Source organism: Cuculus canorus, chromosome 5 (assembly GCF_017976375.1).
Source record: "Cuculus canorus isolate bCucCan1 chromosome 5, bCucCan1.pri, whole genome shotgun sequence".
Classification (NCBI taxonomy): Eukaryota; Metazoa; Chordata; class Aves; order Cuculiformes; family Cuculidae; genus Cuculus; species Cuculus canorus.
In genome coordinates, this window is record NC_071405.1 from 59,888,481 (window position 1) to 59,908,647 (window position 20,167).

Consider the following 20,167-nt stretch of genomic DNA (forward strand, 5'->3'; position numbering starts at 1 on the left):
AGTTGTGGCAGATCAGAGTCAAAACATGGAATAAGAAACTTCGAAACTATGAACATGTTGTGGGTTTTTTAGCACTATAACTCAAGAGTGAACTAAAATAAACATTATTAGTGATGTTATGTTGGCATAGCTTTTTTCCTGTCTCCCTGTCCCCCATACTAAGCACTTATCTTTTGGAATATACTAGTGTATCTTGTCAAAGGACACTGGCTTTGCTGGTGTACATACATTTGTAGCGTTCCCAAGTTATCACTGATATCTGTTGAGTATAAATAGAGGCCAATCATATGCACCTATTTACATTTAGTGTATTTACTTATATAGCACAATAATTTAGATGCTGTGGCTCTTAGAAAATGTTATGAGAGCATTCCAGTTCCCATCTTCCAGTTCTCATTGGAAGCTTGACATAAGAAATTTTAAAAAAACCTCCACGATATTTCTATTTATAGTGTAAATTTTTAATTTAGGTCCTTTTGTTTTTTACAAGATTAATTTCCTTTGAAGAACAGGGGCTTGTATGTGTGTGTGCACATTAAAATTTGTTTCATAGAAATTTCTGGCAGTATTGCAGAGTAAAGGAAGAGAAAAAGATAGTCTGAAATTACAAATAAATATATTTTATTTTCTGAGTCGCAGCTGCCTAGTCAGAGTTATCAAACCAAAAGCAGGGTTGGAAATGGCTTTTATTGACAAGTTCCTAACTGAAAAAAATCTTTAGTTTTGATTGGTCTATGAGACTAGAATTTTTGACAAGTTTTGTATACAACTTTCTTGGGTTTTTTGAGCCTTTGTCCATTTAGTAACTGCCTAGTTAGTATCCTTTCACCCTTTTCCGTTGTATGGCTATGTAATAGCACCAGGCATTGAACAATATTCTGAGGCACATAATGCCTGGTGCCTGAATACACAGACGCTGGTCTCATTTCATAAGAATAATGTTCAGTCAAATTTTATGATCTGGCATTGTAAAATAGGGTTGTCCATGTTGCATAGAAGAGACTGCAGAGGAAAGTACATTCTCATCATGAAAGGGAAAGGAAAGATATGTTCAAAATTAACCACAACTATAGAAAAGGGAAATCAAGATCACAGTCTGGGGAAAATATTATGCCAGCTTGAAAGTAATAAAGTTACATATGCATGTTATATTAGATAGGATGGGAATCATGCTGAACAGGTTAATCAGCATGACAACTGAGAGTAAAATAAGAGGTATAATTCAGTGTATTCTGCAAGATGGATGCTTAATTTTATCTTTACCAAGCAAATGCAGGATGTTTTCAGAGCAACAACACAAATAAATATGGGAAGGGACTCTTCTTTGTGTTTCTTTCATTAAGGTCATACCACTTAAATTATACCTATACAGTTTAAAAGACTAGGTATACAGCAAGTGTGTATGTTGAGGCAATATGATTACTTTGAACCTCAGAATCCTCTGAAAAATATTCCATAAATGAAATTCTGTAGCTGGCACTGGAAGTTCATTTAAGCCAGTAACACAGTGACTGCCTGCGCATTAATCTGTGAGTATAGGAATTCATTTGGTGACCCTGAAATGAATGATGTCAAAGAAAAATCTCATCAAAGCCAGAAAATCAGAAAAACATCTGTGCTATTTCCCCACACACCTAATTTCCTACTCAAAAGGCTAAAATATACAAGTATATTAAGCATTGCCTGGTGCAACTGATCATATTTCTGAGAAGTGTTTATAAGTGATTATGAAAAACAAAGATTCAGCATTGCCTGCTGTTCTTTGTGCCAGACATAGCTGGCCAAAAGGGTCATAGTGTAGGTATAATGTCTTCCATGTGTTCCAATGAATCTTCACTGTTACATGCCTTCCGAAAACGTGGCAGGGAATAGGAAGTAGATATTACAGCCATTCCCAGAGCTGCCCTAATGTGTCCCAGGGACCTGACTCTCCTAAGGAGTTTAAGAATAAGAGAGACACAAAAATGATTCCTATGTGATTGCTACTTAATCATCTGGAAACCATTAATCCAGCGATATTTCAAAAGCCAGGCAAGCAGTTGTGATCATATATTGTATTCATTATATATTATATTCAATAAATATTAGGTTAATGCAGAAATAACTGCTATTTTGATCCATCAACTTTAAAGCAGTGTATCTCAGCTTATAATAATTTTTTTTCGTTAAAATAAGGACCATTAGAATCTACACATTTTTTTCCCACAAGAAACAAGTTTGTTTATTCCAGTAGCATGAGATTCTGGAGGTCTGGGACTGATCAATTTGTCAAAGGTGTATTGAGCTGTTGCTTGGAAAACCTTCTCTGCAGTAAGTTGTCAAGATTCTTGAAAATGTGGTAATCGGTGGAAGAGGTCTGGTGTGGAAGCTGGGTGAGATAGAGTTGCTTATTCCAGTTTATATAGCTGGGAATTGGTCCTTTTTGACTGACTAATGTTGGAAATAAACCTTACAGTTCTTGATGCATTTGTCAATTTTCTGGCAACACTCTGTTATGATGGTTTCACCAGGATTCAAGAAGTTTTAGTGGATGATTCCACTTGCTGACCACCAAACAGTGACCAAGACCTTCTTTTGGTGCAGCTTTGGTTTGGGGAAGAGTTTCGGTGCCTCATTTCAGTTGAGCCACAGCATAAAATGCTGTAAGTTGTTGTAAAGAATAAATTTTTTGTCATATGTCTCAACGCAATCAAGAAATGAATTGTTATTGTTGTACAAAAGAAGCACAGAGTGGACTTCACAATGATAATTTTTTTATTTGTGTTCAGCTTGTGATGCATTCTTTTGTAAAGCTTTTTTGTTTTTCCAAGTTGGTACAAATGTTGAACTGTTGGATGTTCAATGTTTAGTTCTTGTGCAACCTCTTCAGTTGTTTTGCTTGTGTCTACTTCAAAACTGGCCCTTAATTGGTTGTCATTTATCACAGAAGGATATTTGTGTCAAGCTGTATGTTCATTGATGTTCCACTGGCCAAATGCTTGGTTGATATTGCTAGCAGTTTCCACTACTTAATGCTCCCCATTGAACTCATAACAAAAAATTGCTCAGATTTACTTTTTTCCATTTTTAATTTGACATTGTAATATATAATGGAGAATAAACAGTGAAAACAGAACTGCTAGCATAAATTTCAAAATTGTATTTTACATGAACACAGTTAAATAAAACTTTAATCTAAAATGACCAGCACAGTTTACAATGACAAAACCCACAATTATTTTTGCACCAACCTACAGAAAATTAATTATTTCAATAAAAAAGTAAATTATGTTCAATTTAGTAAATAGTTTCAGCCAGCAAGAAAATGGGGGGAAAAAAAATAATAAAACATTCTTCATTTAAAACTTCTTTAAAGAAGTGTTTCATATTTTCATAAAAGCTAATATTTAAAAGCTTAAAATAAAGCATACAATCTGAAAATGAAATAATCATTTTGTGTTGCCAGAAGCAAAGTTTTTTCCTGATTTCCTGTGGGTCAGTAGGACTAAAAAACAGCAAACAATCCTTCCTAGTCAATCTAAAATGATCATTCCTTCCTCTCACTTCCAGTTTTTCAGTCATGCCAGTGAACCAAAATATCCAATTATTTGCTCAGCTCTAATTTCAAATGTCTACCAGTTGGTACCACTGATGGGAAGACGAAGAAGTAATGGATCAGTATCAATACTACAAAAAAAAAAAAATCTACCTGTCATGGTAGTAGCTGAATAAAATTTTAAACATGTTGAGCAGATTTATTGATTGACTGATTTTAGTTATAGGCGTAGTTGAAACAAATTTTATGGGTAAGTCTTCAGTTTTGTTTCAGGCAATTCTAGGAATAGAGACAACCTCTTTGGTATTTCTGATTTCCTGCACAGTGCTAGTTGCCAGTTTCGTCTTCATTGATTTACTGCAATGTTGTAGATTGTGACAATGAAATATCACCTGTGGACATTTGTTTTTTCATTGACTTCCTCCTGAACAACTGCATGTTACCACTAAAATCCAGCGTTACAGTCTCATTGCAACTGTAAATGTAGTCTAGAAAACATTTATTTTTTTTTTTATCAGAAGCTGCATTATCCCTGTTGTACCAGGGATGCATGACCACCATATGGCATGGCACAAAAAGTATAAATTTTCATGACTAATGTCTAGAATAAAAATGGCCATATGTAATAGCTCATCAGCTCTTAAGAGTCATCAAGGTTTATCTCTAAACAATTTCAATACACAATTTTATGGATTCAATAGAATTATAGTCAAACTGGATAAGAATATCTAGCCCATCCATAGTGTTAAATGACCAGAAGAAGATAAGGAAAGAGTAAAAGTAGGTATACGTATGAAGTTTAACTTCTGGGATCATATCTTCCAAGCCTTTGGCTGCTAGAGGGGCTTCTGAGTCCAAGATGGACATTTCCCCTTTAGTATTATATTCAGTAGCCATGAACGGACTTTGGACTAGCATAATTGTTCACTGATAAGAAGCTCGACACGAGCCAGCGATACACGCTCATAGCCCAAGAAGGCCAACCATATCCTGGGTTGCATCAAAAGACATGTGGCCGGCAGGTTCAGGGAAGTGATTCTGCCCCTCTATTTGTCTCTTGTGAGACCCCACTTGGAGTGTTGGGTCCAGTTCTGGAATCCTCAATGTAAGAAGGGTACGGAGCTGCTGGAACGGGTCCAGAAGAGTGTTACAAAGATGATCAGAGAGCTGGAGCACCTCTGTTATGAGGACAGGCTGAGAGAGTTAGGGCTGTTCAGCCTGGAGAAGAAAAGGTTCTGGGAAGACTTTATAACATCCTTCAATTACCTGAAAGGGTGTACAAGAAAGTTGGAGAGGCACTTTTTTACAAAGGCATGTAGTGACAGGACGAAGGGGGGTGGCTACAGATTCAAGAGGGGAAGATTTAGACTAGACATTAGTAAGAAATTCTTAATGATGAGGGTGGTGACACACAGGCACAGGTTGCCCAGGGAAGTTGTGGATGTCCCATCCCTGGAAGCGTTCAAGACCAGGTTGGATGAGGCCTTGAGCAGCCTGATCTAGTGGGAGATGTCCCGGTCCATGGCAGGGGGGTTGGAACTAGATGATCAAGGTCAATTCCAACCCAAACCTTTCTATGATTCTATGAAAATGTCTTCTTCTTCTATCCTATTCTGACCTCTACGCTATTTGCTGGAAAAGAGTTAAAAATAGGAAGCGAATCTGGTGACAATGGAGACTTACTTTACTCTGTTCCCTGTCAGCTGCTAGTTATGTTTATTCATCAGACTCTCCAGGTTCTTTAAAAGTATGCACTTGTATCTTTCTTCACCGTTCCTTATCATGCATACATGATGATCTGAACTGCAGGTTTTTGCATTCTTTTTTCTTACTTTTTGAGTTATTTTACAGAGGTTTTACAAAGTGGGCTAACGTCAGGAGTTTTTAAAACAGCAGCTGTTCATCGTCTAAGAAGGTGTAAATTCAATCTGACTGCTACACATGTAGGGAGAAAATGAAAATTGTAATAAAGGAAATAATGTTAAAGAAATCATTGTTCTCAAAGTAAACAGTAATAGGAAAAGAATGCCAGGGACACTTGTGTTAAAGAAAAACATTCTGATTTCCTTAGTACTGCTTATTTATAATTAATTTAATAATAAAATCCAAAAGCAAAACAAATTTGACCATACTTAATGCAGAATAGGCATTCTGGTCTCCTTTAGGTGTCTGTGAAATAGTTACATCATTCTATAAACTCATCCCTCCTGTGGAAGTAGCAAGCTCTTTTAAAATATATTTACCTCCCAATTTATGAAAAAAGGTAAATGTCTGTGCCTTGTTTTGTTCCCTGTCCTAACCCTGCACCTGTTTTAATCCTGGTAGATATCAAATATCTGAAATAAGGCAGTAGTGTGCTCTATGATTCCTCTATCTTATGTATTTAAATAAATAACAGTATATGAAAAATAAAAAAAGATACATCCACTTCATGCTTAAGTCAGCCCCTTGTTACAGGAAGAACTATGTGTCTGATGTAGTTCTTAAGAATCTTTCAGTACCTTTTATGCTCAGAACTAATAGCAGAACTCATACAGAAAGCTTGGCTCAATTGCAGATCCCATGCCTCATGCAAATTTTTAAGAGGAAAGTTTGCCTGAATAAGGAGTGAAGGAATGAGAATTCAAACCACTTCTTTTACCCCAAATGAACACGCCCTTTAGAAATCGAACAGAAAATATAATTATATGCAATCGTACTAAATGCAAGGAAATAAATTCTACTTAAAAATATCTAATATACTAATTTTAATTTTTTTCAAAATCTATGCTGTAGAAAAACACTTCATTCTGTAGCCAAGGTGTATTTTGTTACATCACCTTATCTATAATAAATCTTCATTATTACTTCAGCACAAGGTAAATATTTTTTTATGCAAAAAGACAGACTTTCATTCCAGGAGTGTTAACACTGCACACAACTTATGGAGTGCATCTTATAACTGAGCAAAATTAATTTCATTTCTTGCATAGTATATAAAAAAAATTATAAGCAAGGAACATGTATATTATAATTGTGGTTTACCTTTTGTGATAAGAGAACTGGATTCTACCTGGGATGTATAACCTGCAGGTTATAGCCAAATTCAATCTTCTTAAAATATCACTATCAAACAAATATGCTAAAATATAAAAATATCATTCATCTCTCTTTTGAAAAGATATTATTTTTCAATGGCTTGGTGCTAAAAAACTCCATACCTGAATCTGAAGAACATGCTGGAAAGAGTAAATGAAATGGCAGCAGTAGGTTTACTTTTACAACTGAAAAAAAATGTCACATGTATTAATGTCAACAACTGGAATTTTACCTCATTAGGCAATTTCTGATCTAAGGCTCTGATGATTACTCTAATCAGAAGAAATATGCTAATTATCTGCTCTGAACACAGAAGGAAAAAAGGTGTAAAATCTTCCTTTAGCCGTGTGACCATGTACTAATTGCATGTCATGTGTCAAAATAATGCAACCCACTTTGCCTAAAGCAATTAGACATACAGAACTCTATTAATGAAGCTCTGTCTGTCACTAAAAATGTTTTCAGAGCTATAGTTGAAGATTAAAATATTAACTTCTCAAATATTTATGGTAGTTACTGACAGCATTTCAAAATGTTACTTTTAACAAAAGTATTTTATTCAGCTCCAGTTTTTAATTTGGATTTTATATTCAAAGACATCATTAACATATAGGAATCATGGAATTTCTATGATCTCCTCTGAGACATCTTTACAGAAGGTGCATTATCTTCTTGAAGTTTACAGTGTCTTTTTCTATTGTAATATAAACTCTTTCAGAACAAAAAAAATATGAAAAACTTGTCTTTTCTTCAGAAGCCATTTCAAAAAAAGGGAGGGAAGGAGGAGATTCATAGTGCACTCTACCTGTTTCCTGTGTGTGAAAGAAAATGCCCCTTCTTGTCAATATATAATTTAGTGCTTTTCTTCCTTTTAAGGTCATTGGTCATCTACATTCATGAATACAGAAATTATCCTTTCACATACCCTTATGCAGTACGGAGGCAGGGATATATGTTGCCGAGCTGTTTATCAAATCTCTCAGACATGCTGAGGAAGAGCAGACTATTACATTAAAAGGTGTAATGCTTGCTCTGTATTTCCACTGCTCACCAGGACGCTTGGGAAAGGGCTTTGCACAAGTCCTCTGTGAGCAATACAGATCTACAGCATACTGAGTACAGCAGAGGACAGTGGATGTAACTGAAATCCTTCTCCTTTTTCCTGTAGTTTAAAGTATATTGAAGGTTGCTCAAATGCTGTTGCATTATACTTTATGGTACCATTTTTAATGTTACACAGAGGTTTTTTTGTTTTTATTCTGCATCATTAATTTACAAGAAAAAAAACTTGTGCCTGCACTTACCCAAGTAAACTGCACCAGAATATTTGTATGGATACAAGTTAAATGGACAAGCACTTAATTTTTGTTCCATATGGAGACTGAGATGACTATTGTGATACTTGAGGATTTACAGCCTTACCAGGACTATGCAGGAATGATACCACTGTAATACCATGGAATTATTGCCCTTCTATTGTGCCAAAAAATCAGCAAATAAAAAAGCCATGTTGTTAGCAGTGCATCATTTTCTAGTATCATAGTGGTAAAACCTGACTGCTATTATGTATTAGCCCTGCCACTGCTTTTATGTTTGGTAGGGGTATTGCCTTGGTTTTGGAGCTATTACAGTCTATAGGAATCAATTATATGTACTTGAACTAAGAAGGATTTACTTGGTAACTGTAATGGCTCTGAAAGAGCCATTATGATCTGTCATGTCAAAAATGCACATGTGCCTACAGCAGATAGAAATAGAGCTGTGCAAAAAGTTTCATACATAAAGCAAGCAATTTTTGTTAGCTTCCCTGACAAAACAAAAACAAGCATTTGCTGCTGAAGTACTTCTACATCTTTTCATAATAAATGAAAATTAGTTCCTGCCATTCCTCTGCCTTGTGCTTTGCCATAGCAAAGCCTGTGAATTGCAAGACAGGGAATCAGGGGAGACATTACTAAAGAGCAAAGCTCAGTGAATCATGTTTTGGGGCTAGATAAAACCGTTTTAAAAAAAAAAGTGAAATGAATAGAAGGGAAGACTTTTTCTAGTAAAAGGGAGCAAATGTGAGCCTACTATTGTTATATACATCCATGAAAGGGATACTATAGCTCATCGGTAAGAATGAGCAAAAAGATTACACACTGACAGCTTTAGTCATGCTATAAATGCACGTAAAGGACATCAGAGCATTTTGGAGCCAGATCAAAGTACAAATACAGCCAAAGACAAGGTTTCCTGTGCCTGTGCTGCAGGACAGATGCAGTCCATAGTCAGTTTCCTCATCATCCGGATTGGTGGACCTTACTGCTAAACACTGCAGCTCACTCTGTGCACCTCTGTCTAGATGTCCACTGAGAGCAGACAGAAGACCACTGAGGGACTGTGCTTGCATTTCTGTTTCTGATCTGGAGTCAGGATTGAGAAAGGGAACTCAAACCATATGACCCACCCCAAGCATACCTGCCCAGCAAGGCAGACATAACACACAATTTGGGATCCAGTCATGCTAAAGTGAATGCCCAGAGCACGTAGGAGGCACCACGCATCCCAGCGTGGCCTGAGCTGACACCGAGCTTGCACCCAAAACAGTTGAAGAAGTGAGTGAGTTACAAGTGCAGCAGCCCCCTGTGCAGCTGAAAGAAAAGCTGGTGTAACTGGACCAAGGAGAGCAAGATCTCATGAAAGGAACATTTTATCACACAGTGCTCACTAAGCTATTTCTAGCCACATTATTAATTTCTGCCTGAAAAAAATCCTTCTCGGGCAAATGAAGGCGAAATAACTGCATAATGATGTTCAGTTTGTAGATTGGGAGGCAGTGGAGGTAAGAGGGGAATGATCATCTGCAGTGATTTCTTGGTGTTGACTCTCTTTAAAGACCTGTTTAGATGATCAGACCTTATAAATTAATATAGGCAAAGCCATATTCATGTTTAAAGTGTGGGCATCATTATTGTATTTTCTTTTAAAAAAAACAAAAGGCATTAAAAATAAGTCTATAATTCATGATACCTACTGATGTATTACTATTGTTTTCTAATACAAAACTTCATTTACTTTTATGATTGGGTTTATATGTCTTTTTCTTTTTGCTGTGTATATTGCCTTAAATAATTGTGCCAAAGTCAATCAAAGCACTTTCCCCAAAATACTATTTGTTAGGTACAAGCTGAAGAATGGTCTATGGTGTTGTGGCTAAGTGGTTTACAAGTTGCTCGTTTGTTTATTGGTGTAATTTTCAGTAATGGAGGAATGTCATTTAGAATGTAGCAAAACCTTTTCAATCCCAAACCAGAATGTCCAAAGAAAGAAACAGAGATTTTACTTTTAGCTCATCTTCAGATTCACAAGAGACAATAAGGGAGATTCATTAGGCCATTTGTTACTGTCATCTGCCATGATTCAAAATGAAATACTAAATGTTTCATGGACGCAGAAAAAGAGCAGTATTTGTCTTTGTGTTGGCTATGCAAAGGCTGTATGGCTTTCAGCCTCCATACAAGAGGTCTGATGGATGAAAGGGGGAAGGGTGGTGCCATCTGAATGATGATGGGCTAATATCATCATCCTCTTGTCAGCTGTAATAGGCTTTTCCTCACAGAAATAATTCATAAAACCGCTACATTATATTCTATCCCTGACAGGCCCTATCTATCCTGCAACACAGCAGGCTCACAACTAATAAGAAAATATGTGGTTCAGAAACCCTGAAAAATTAAACAGGTAGTTTATGAACAATTTGTTTCATGGGGATGTTTATTATGTTTATTAAATATTGAGCCTTTAATGTTTTCCCAGTACAGATGATATCATAAAAATGCTGACTTAAGCCTCAGTTGTATTCTTAGAAAGTGGCATTTTATAGCTCTTGTACTACCCGGTAAATAACTAAATTGCAGTGGTTTATATGTGTACACAGAATTGAATTTATAGGGAGTCAGTATATTTTTATTGTGCATGTGCAGTGTATTTAATATAGTCATAATAGACACATGCAAAATACCAAAATATTGATCACGTTCTTTGGTTTAAATGAGGTTTTGGGAAGACTAGTATTTCAGAGCCTCAGGTAGGGAAGGTCAGACATTTGTTTTATTGCTTATGCTAAAGGATAAACACTGAGCTAGGTGTCTCAAGCAGCAAGACAAAAACTCTGAAGGCTCTAACAATTAACTTAGCCAGGAATACTGGTCTGCAAGTATAATTTTTATAGAAATTATTCAGATTGGTTCTTATAGGAAATATAGAATTAAATACATTATTCAGGCTAAAGCAAATATGCTACTATGCCTTTCTACGAAACAAGGGAAGGGTGCTAGAGTTTGGTCTTCTCACACAAGACAAGGTTCCTATTGCTGAACAGAGTGCATAACTGCATTCTGGAGAAGACCTTGAGTGCACAGAGGAAATACAATGCACATTACACTCTTTTCATGTCCACACCTTTTTATTCCAACTTCTTTGTTCAGCGTTTATTGAATAATTGATAATTCTGCGGCAGGGTATGAAAACTGGCAAGTAGAAAACTTCCATTCTTAATGAATTTGTAATAATAAATAATGCTTATGATATTAAAAAGCTGTATTCCACAGACATATTACAAGGAGTATGTACATGACATGATTTATAAAAAAAAATTGTACAGATCTTTCATGAAGTCTTTCAGGAATCACAAGCTGTTCTTGTATCCTTCTCTTCTTGATAAGAGAGTAGATCTTATTTAGATCCTGTATTAAAGAATAAGATCACCAAACATAGACAGAAACTGTCTAGAATCAGCGTGAGTTCTACAACAGGAAATTCTGCCTCTCTCACCTGCTGGAGTCCTGTAAAGGTTTCAGTAAGCACATGGATTAAGGGGATACAGAAGACGTAATATATTTGGATTTTCAAAAAGCCTTTGACAGGGTTAGTAAAGAAACCAAGACACCACGAGCGTTGAGAAAATGTATTTTATGGATTTCAAACAGGTTAAAGAATAGGAAGAAAAGAGTGAGGGGTTTTGGTTGTTTTACAAGATGGATAGTTTATTTTCAACAGCAAGTTCCCTGAGGGATAGACACTGACACTGTTTTTCTTAAATATTTTCATTCATGACTTGGAGAAGAGTGTATGCAATGAAATCTCCGGGGCTGAGGATGGTATCAAGCTATTCTATATGGACAAATGTCATTGCCAAGTAACCAAAGGAATTTCAGAGCTGAGAAGAAAGGTGGTAAAACTGAGCAGAGAAGGAAGGTGGCGAATGAACTTCAGTCTAGATAAATTTAAGGTAAGATATCAGGGAAAAATAATCTGAGTTGTGCCCTGTAATGTGGAACTCAAATGGACTGTTCAGAACTCAGGAAAGGCGTCTTGGAGTCATCCCTGGCAAGTCTCTGAGGTTGTGAGCTCAGTGTACAGTAGCAGTCAAGACCGACAAAATGCAGGATATCATCAGAAAAGTTTTTTTGAACAAGCTGGAATATATAATTTTGCTGCTATAAAAAAGTGTGCATGTGTCCAAGTTTTTAGTACTGCGTGCAGTTCTGATCTTCATGTCTCAAGCGAGATGCCATGAAATTGGAGGAGGAACAGAGGAAGCAGTTAAAATAATCAGGATAATACATCAACTGCATGTTGAAAGGTTAAGAAGTCTGGGATTGAAAAGATGGCTGAGGACAATTGTGGTTGAGCTTTCTTACCAAGTGGATAGCCTGAATGTGGAACTGTTCCACGATTCCTACACAATATGAGAGCAAGGACCAGTCACTAAAAACTGTAAGGAGACATCTACTATAACAACAAATACACAGAAAGTAGATAACTTCAGAAACTTTCTTCCACAGAAGGCTCATACAAACAGGTCCATGAGTAGCTCTTGCAAAGACTAGGGAGGCATGTACCTTCTAATATCTCTAAAGCAGCAGTTCTGAACATGGAGGAAGTATGAGGGGAATTCGGAACTGACTGCAGAAATCTGTTGGCTTGTATATTGTCCCTAATCATGTCTTCCACGCTGCTGTCAAGGCACAATGCTGACTGTGGTTCTGAACTATTAGGGCACTTCTAGTGTTCCTAACATATCTTAATTTTGTTCCATATGTCTGATTTTCTTCTCATTTTCTCCAACAAAAGTGTTTGTTTATTCTTTGCTTTCACAAAGGTTTGGTTTACCACCACTTTTTCTGAACTTCAGGAGCAAACAGTAAAAGTGGTTTCCATGTGCTATCTCCTCACCTTCAAAAGAAATATCTTTCATTTTTTTCCGTAATCGACCTGGAAAAAAAATATCTTGTTATATGAAATCTTTATGATGGATTTTTTAAACAGAAAAAAATATAATTTATTATTAACTATGAGCCACATGGCTATCTTGCTGTCTCTCTGTCATGTAAACTCATTTCTATAGAAGCCAGACCAGACAAAATCCAGTTATAGTAGTAGGCTTTCAAACTGCATGTCCTCTTCAGAAAGAAAATAAATTACCTTATCCTTTGACAGGACAATGGGTTGATAAGGCACATTTGGGACACTAATTGCTGTCTCTGTTTCACAATTCACCCCAATTTTTTATGAAACTTGACTACTCCTAAAAGTTGGTAAAATCGGTACTTCTCTGATGGCAAGTCCGTTTTCTGAAGCAATGCCTCCCTGCTGATCGAAGGCAGCTCGGTTTGGCGGCAGCGGCACTATGGAAGGTCCTTGTACAGGTTTGGCTCAGTGCTGCAAACCACGACATCTGCTGTCCATCTCTCTGGGATGACCTATGGGCAGACTGTGTGCTGAGCCTTCATGGTATCAATGGTCATTCTCCAGCAGAGACCCCTTTTCTAGGGCACAGACGGCAGAGGTGTGCACTGCTGGTCAGCTGTACGTGCAGAAACATGTGCCTTGTAGTATGTCACACATGTTGCGTGACCTGATGTGCTCTCTCATACTTAGAGGTCCATGTTGTGCTGTGTCACTAATTTAAAGAAATACTACTTCCACTGGTAGGCATTTGGAAGCAATTAATTACCCATGGATGGCATGGACAGCTGTACAGCATGTACAAGCCATACAGCATGTACAGCTGTTGCTTATGTAGGGAAACAGAACAGAAATTAGATTTAATTGGTTTAGCATAATAAGGAAAGTGACATTTATTTTATTATGGCTTTTGTAGACCGAGCCACTTGATTTTAATTTTTATCTTTTTTTTTTTAAATAGTTGGGCAAAATTCGCTTAACAGATGAAAAAATCCCAGAGGGAAAAAAACAGGGGATGTTCAATTGTCTTGTTAGAAATTTGCAGGATCAGACAAGGAACAGAAATACTACAGTAATGAATGATTAAATTAAATATTTTGGTATGCATAACTATTGCTGCGATTTGGGTTAACTCCCAAATATGTATTGTACGGTAGCTGTGCATCTTTTTTGAAGAAATACAAAGTCCAGATTTCAATGGGAAAAACTGATGTAAATTATTAATCACTGTGAATAGAATCATGGAATCATAGAATGGCTTCGATTGGAATGGACCTTAAAGGTCATCTTGTTCCAAACCCCTGACATAAGCAGGGACACCTCCCACTAGATCAGGTTGCTCAAAGCCTCATATGGTCTGGCTTTGAACACCTCCAGGGATGGGGCATCTACGACTTCTCTAGGCAACTCATTTTAGTGCCTTACCATGCTCACAGTAAAATGTTTCTTTGTAATATCTAATCTAAATCTACTCTCTTTTAGTTTAAAAGCATTACCCATTGTCCTGTCCTGGCACTTTTTGATAAAGAGCCCCTCCGCAGCTTTCCTGTGGGGCCCTTTGGAGTACTAGAAGGCTGGTATAAGGTCTCCCTGGAATATTCTCTTCTCTAGGCTAAAAAAGCCCAATACTCTCAGCCTATCTTTGTATGGGAGGTACTCCAGCCCTTTGATCATCTTCGTGGCCCTCCTCTGGACTCAGTCTAACAGACCCATGTTCTTTCTGTGCTGAGGACTGCAGAACTGAATGCAATACTCCAGGTGAGGTCTCATTAAAGGGGAGTAAAGCGAGGAAATCACTGTCCTGGACCTACTGGTACACTTCTTCTGGTGCGGCTCAGGATACGGTTGGCACTCTGGGCTGAAAATGCACATTGCCTCTTGAGCTTCTCATTGAGCTTCTCACCCAGCAACACCCTCAAGTCCTTCTCTTCAGGGCTACTCTCAATCCATTCTCTGCCCAGCCCACATTTGTGCTTGGGATTGCCCCAACCCACATGCAGGCCCTTGCACTTGGTCTTGTTAAACCTCATGAAGTTTGCACAGGCACACCTCTCAAGCCTGTCGAGGTCCCTCTGGATGGTGTCCTTTCCCTCCAATGTGTTGACCACACCACACAGCTTGGGGTTGTCAGCAAACTTGCAGAGGGTGCCCTCAAATCCCGTTCTCCATGTCTGCAACAAAGATGATAAACAACACCTGTCCCAGTACTGACCCCTGATGAATGCCACTCATCTCCAGTCTCCACTTCGACATTGAGCCATTTACCACAACTCTCTGAGTGTGATCATCCAGCCAATTCCTTATCCATCAAGTGGTCCATCCAGCAGATCTGTGTCTCTCCAATTTAGAGACAAGAATGTCAGTGTCAAATGCCTGGCTTCCTTACTTGGCTCCAGCATCCTCCCAGATAGGATGGGTATTTCCTCTCCAGTCTGCAGAGCAGTGAGGTGGTTCTGCAAGGGCACCACAGGCTCTGGGGGAAGCCTCTTCCTCCTGTTGGAGATACTTGTGTTGTTGTTTATATTAGATCTATTGACACAAAGTGATAATAAAGAGAAAACTAATACATCTGCATGTGAAATCTAAGCAACCTCTATAAGTACAAATCAAATTCTATTGTGACATATCTACAAAGTATTGATATTAAACAGCTCATCTGGCTGGATTCTACTTCTAGTTTTGCTGAAGTAACTATAAGGTTAAACATATCTTTTTCCTTAATTCAGGCCAGCATAATAAAGACAAAGATTTAGTTCTGTGTCCCTAACATTTAGGTCATTAATGGTTTTGAGGGTACTCCTTACTAAGAGAGGCTATCCGTGTACGAAGTATTAGTATGCTGTTGTAGCTATTAAGCCTTCTAAATAAACATCTTTCTACATTACTGTCAATTTAATGTTCACTTTCTAATTATTTAATGTGAATAAATGCAATATAACCTCCATTCATGCAGTGCTGTTTTGAAGGCATGTTCTATGGCCCTGTAGAATTTCTTGCAAACTAATATTTGTGATGTAACACTGTGTTTATACTTCACATTCAGAAGTAAAGAAAGAAATCTAGGTGCATACTGTGTAGCTGCATGCTGTGCTGCATGCAGGGAGACTGATTTTAAAACACTGAGCAAAAAATAGTTTAAAATTATTCTGAATACAAATATTTTCCAATTGATTAAGGAGACCAGTTGTATTTTGTCTTAATACTATATTCTCTCTCAGAAAGTCAAATATTCAGATTTTTTTTTTCTTTTTTAAGAACAGGATCTTGTATATTATTATCAAGAGTCCTCAAGGAATTGTCAAGCTGAATGTAGCAATCTACAAATGTTTAAAAGAAACATAAGAAAATGCAGAATGTCAATGAATGTTTCAAAATCAGGCAGCTAAAAGTACCTTCCAATTTAGTCTTCCACAAAAAAGAATGCAGTGTTTTGCTAAATAACAGCCATAAACCATTTATTTATTACCAGGAAAGAAGAAAGAAAAGGAAGAAGTGAAATAGTGAGAAAGGAAAGGAAAGGAAAGGAAAGGAAAGGAAAGGAAAGGAAAGGAAAGGAAAGGAAAGGAAAGGAAAGGAAAGGAAAGGAAAGGAAAGGAAAGGAAAGGAAAGGAAAGGAAAGGAAAGGAAAGGAAAGGAAAGGAAAGGAAAGGAAAGGAAACTAGCTATTTTAAGCTTCGTGGGTTTGTTTTTTATTTTCGATTAAGGTTTTTTAAAAAATTCCACTTGACGCTTTTCACAGACAGGGCCAAACCGATCTCTCTGAATTCAATGAGGAAGGGAAATCAAGTCTAGATATGAAGTTTGGTGATTTCCTTTATCTCAAAAGCAGCCTTGGAACACAAACCCTGAAACTCTGGAAAAAAAGTGAAATCAACTGTTCTTTTCATCACAGCTAAAATTGTTCACGTAGTTCACCACCCAGTGAGACAGAGAAATGTCAGCTGCTTTGTGTACCAATATAGAAGTCAAAGGGGCGTAAAACGTAGAGCAAATATTTCAGACTGGAAAACAGTTTCAGGCAGACACTGTAAATTATTTACTCTATTATAAAACAGTAAAATTTTAATAAAAGCCTAAGTTCTGCACACAAAGATCCAGTATTTGTTCAGTTGATTTTGGCAGCTTTTAGAAATTACACATATTGAGAGACAAGAATACCCTGTAAAGCAAAACTGACCTCTTTATGATAAACAGTACATTGTACTGAAAGTTTGTGTAAACGCAATTAATGTAGGATTGCTTATTGAAACCATAAACTGATGACAGATATTTTCATTGTGAACATTTCTGTATATCAGAGTGTTGTGAAAAAAATATACCATCTAATGCTACTAATTTGCTTTATTTACCTTTTCAAAAAAAATCTCAGATACACTTAGTAAAAGCAGAGTGTACCTGTCTGTCAGCAGAGCAGCCTTTAGCGTTTATTCACCTCCGGTTCCTAAACACATGCCTGGAGCAGCTGGCAGACACATTCAGGGAAACAACTGGTCCCTGTCAACACCACCCAACCCTCTGAGGCCAAGCAGGCACTTAGAAAGTCACAAATAAAGACCAATGTTTTGTTTTGCCAATAGCCTGGTGTGTTTTCCCCTCCTCTTTTGTTCAGAATATGCAACACCATTAAAAGGACCTGATTAGAACAAAGAAACAGAGATCACTGTAACAATTATGATAAAATTGAAAATGCATAATAAAAAACAAACCCCAAAATCAGGACAATAATGCCAGGTGAAGATGAATACACATCCACTGGGAACAATTACATAGCAGATGCATCCAAAAATTCATTATCAACGTATAATTTGACATGTTACTAGTAATGTTATTCATTGCATTTAGAAATAATTCATCACAGGTGTTGTGAACTAAAACGGCATACAAGATCTTTATGTTATTCACGGGGACAAGAGGAAATGTCCACTTTGTAAACATACATTGCATCCAATTTTGTAAAATGGTTTTGTCTTTTGTTGTGTAAATCCTTCTGCTATGCTGGATAAATCAGATACAGGGAAACTGCTTTCTTTCCAGAGCATATTTATTCTCAATACAGGAGTTGTAAATATTCTGTTATTTTATTTCCCTTTTCTGTTCTTCTTTTTCTCAAAAAAAAAAGAAACTAATTTTTTGGAACTCTTGTTTATGTTGTTGGTTTCACTGATTTAACTTACTTCTTGTGTACTTCTGGTGTTGCAAATCTTGTTCCTTTGAGCTCATTTTTAATAATCAGATTCCCTGGCAGGGGCAAGTCCTGTTCATTCAAGTATAGCATCATTATTTTAAATAGAAACCTTTCTGCATGAATGAATGAAGCAGGAGTTGATGTAGGATATTTTTTTCTATAATCCAGCTCAAGGAAAATCTCTTATTTAAACTTTTTGTTTATTGGTTAATTCTGCAATGAAGTTATGGGGAATTTTACTTGTGTAAGTATTAAAAATCCAGTCATCATTAGAAACTAACAAAAAACAACATTTCATTCCAGGTTAGATTTCATAAATGATGACAAAATGAATACATCTACATTTCTCTTGTAGTCTGAAATTCATCAAATGGATTAATTGTGTTTATTATAAAGCTTTATTGCAATGGTGTAGCAATAATTGATTAGCCCTTGACACTAGCAAGCAAGGGACTCAGCAGCACTGGGTTTTGTTCCTCGTATGCTGTGTCAAATAGAGCCTTCAAACAAGTATACAGAGATGAACACACCTTTCAAAATGAAACAATTAATAATTGGTCCTAGCTTGTCCCAATCATTATTTGCCAGGGATTTCATATCACTGGTGTGAACACTGTTGAAATATTTTCAGGCGATTTTTGAGTTAGAGACTGGTGGCTTCATATCAAGCAATTATTGTGCCTCGCTGTGCCTTTTCCTCGCTGCGTTTGACCACTAAACCAAACTCAAGACGTTGCCACACAGCGATGCGGTAGCACTGCACGGTTTTGCATCTGACGTGATCACAGCCCACCCAGATCCACTGTGACACACGCAGCATGTATCACCCAGACAGCTGAAGAAAATTACTCTCAGTACCTTTTTTAGAGTAGTGAACTGCAGTTGTAAAAACTATTCATTAGGCCCAAGAGAGACGATGTGAAAGCGAACCAGACTAACTCACAGGTTGGAAGATTCCACTGAGAAAACCAGTCAGAGTAACTAGCAAAATAACTGAATTCCAGTCTCCTCACTGCCCGGTGAGTGTTGTAATCACAAGGCTAAAGAATAGCGTTCAGTCTCTGGTTGAGAAGTATGGCGTGAAAATTGGAGGGAAGATTCAGCAGGACTGAAATCCCCACTCCCTTTTAGAAGAATACATAGTTTGAGGCATAAGGCACCTGTTGAAATGACGGGGCACTGAAAAGAAGTGTCTGCCCTGAATGACTGCACAAATTGTCAAATGTTTTGGGTAGAAGGGAGATGCCATCACTGACACATCCTCAGGTGTTTTGTTTGTGGGGAATGATTTCCTTTCAACACCCACCTTTACTCCTTTAAAGAAAGAGGTTACAAATGTACTTTGAGGTACGTATTTCAAAGTAAAGACACTTCATACTTCCTCGTAAACCACCAGAATATTGACGGAAAAATGGCTGCTTTTCAGACAAACCACTCCAATGTTAGTATTGGCATACAACAGGTCAGAAAGCCTGAGTGTTTCAGGCTTGTGGACTCTGCTAATAAGTAGCTGTAAAATGTTGTTGCACACTAGCAGTAGGTTCTTCAGGTAAGAACTCAAAAAAATTGATGAAAGAACAGGTGACAGCTGAAAATTGTCTTCAGAATTTCTCCTCTGTTTCCTGGGACTGCTGGTCACCAGTTTACATTCCTCAACTAAATACCTTTCAGCTGCTAAAACTTCTAAACCTACCTCCTGCCATGATTAGTCAGGTTAGGACACTACCTCCTTGTGGTGATATCACCAGTTTTGTACAGCTGAAGATAGGAGATGAAGACTTGAAATTATTAATGCTGGCTTTCCAGCAGCTTGATGACTCTTATCTATCATGAAGATAGTGAGGGGATCTTTAAATTTTTCTACCTACCTTAGGGAACAGAGTGATGATACTATGCAGCCCTTGTTTTTTGCAATGGGGAAAGGTTACTATCTTCAAACATGTCTTCTTTAGAGCCTTAGTTATAAACAATCAGACAGTGGGAATATGTGAATATAAATTATTTTATGGGCAAAACACTATAAAATAATACATTGATACTACAAAAATGGACCAAGTAGAGTTAAAATAATAATTTTTTTTAAAAAAAAGATGCAGTGATTAACCAAAAGCTTGTAAACAATACTGTTCAGTAAAGTA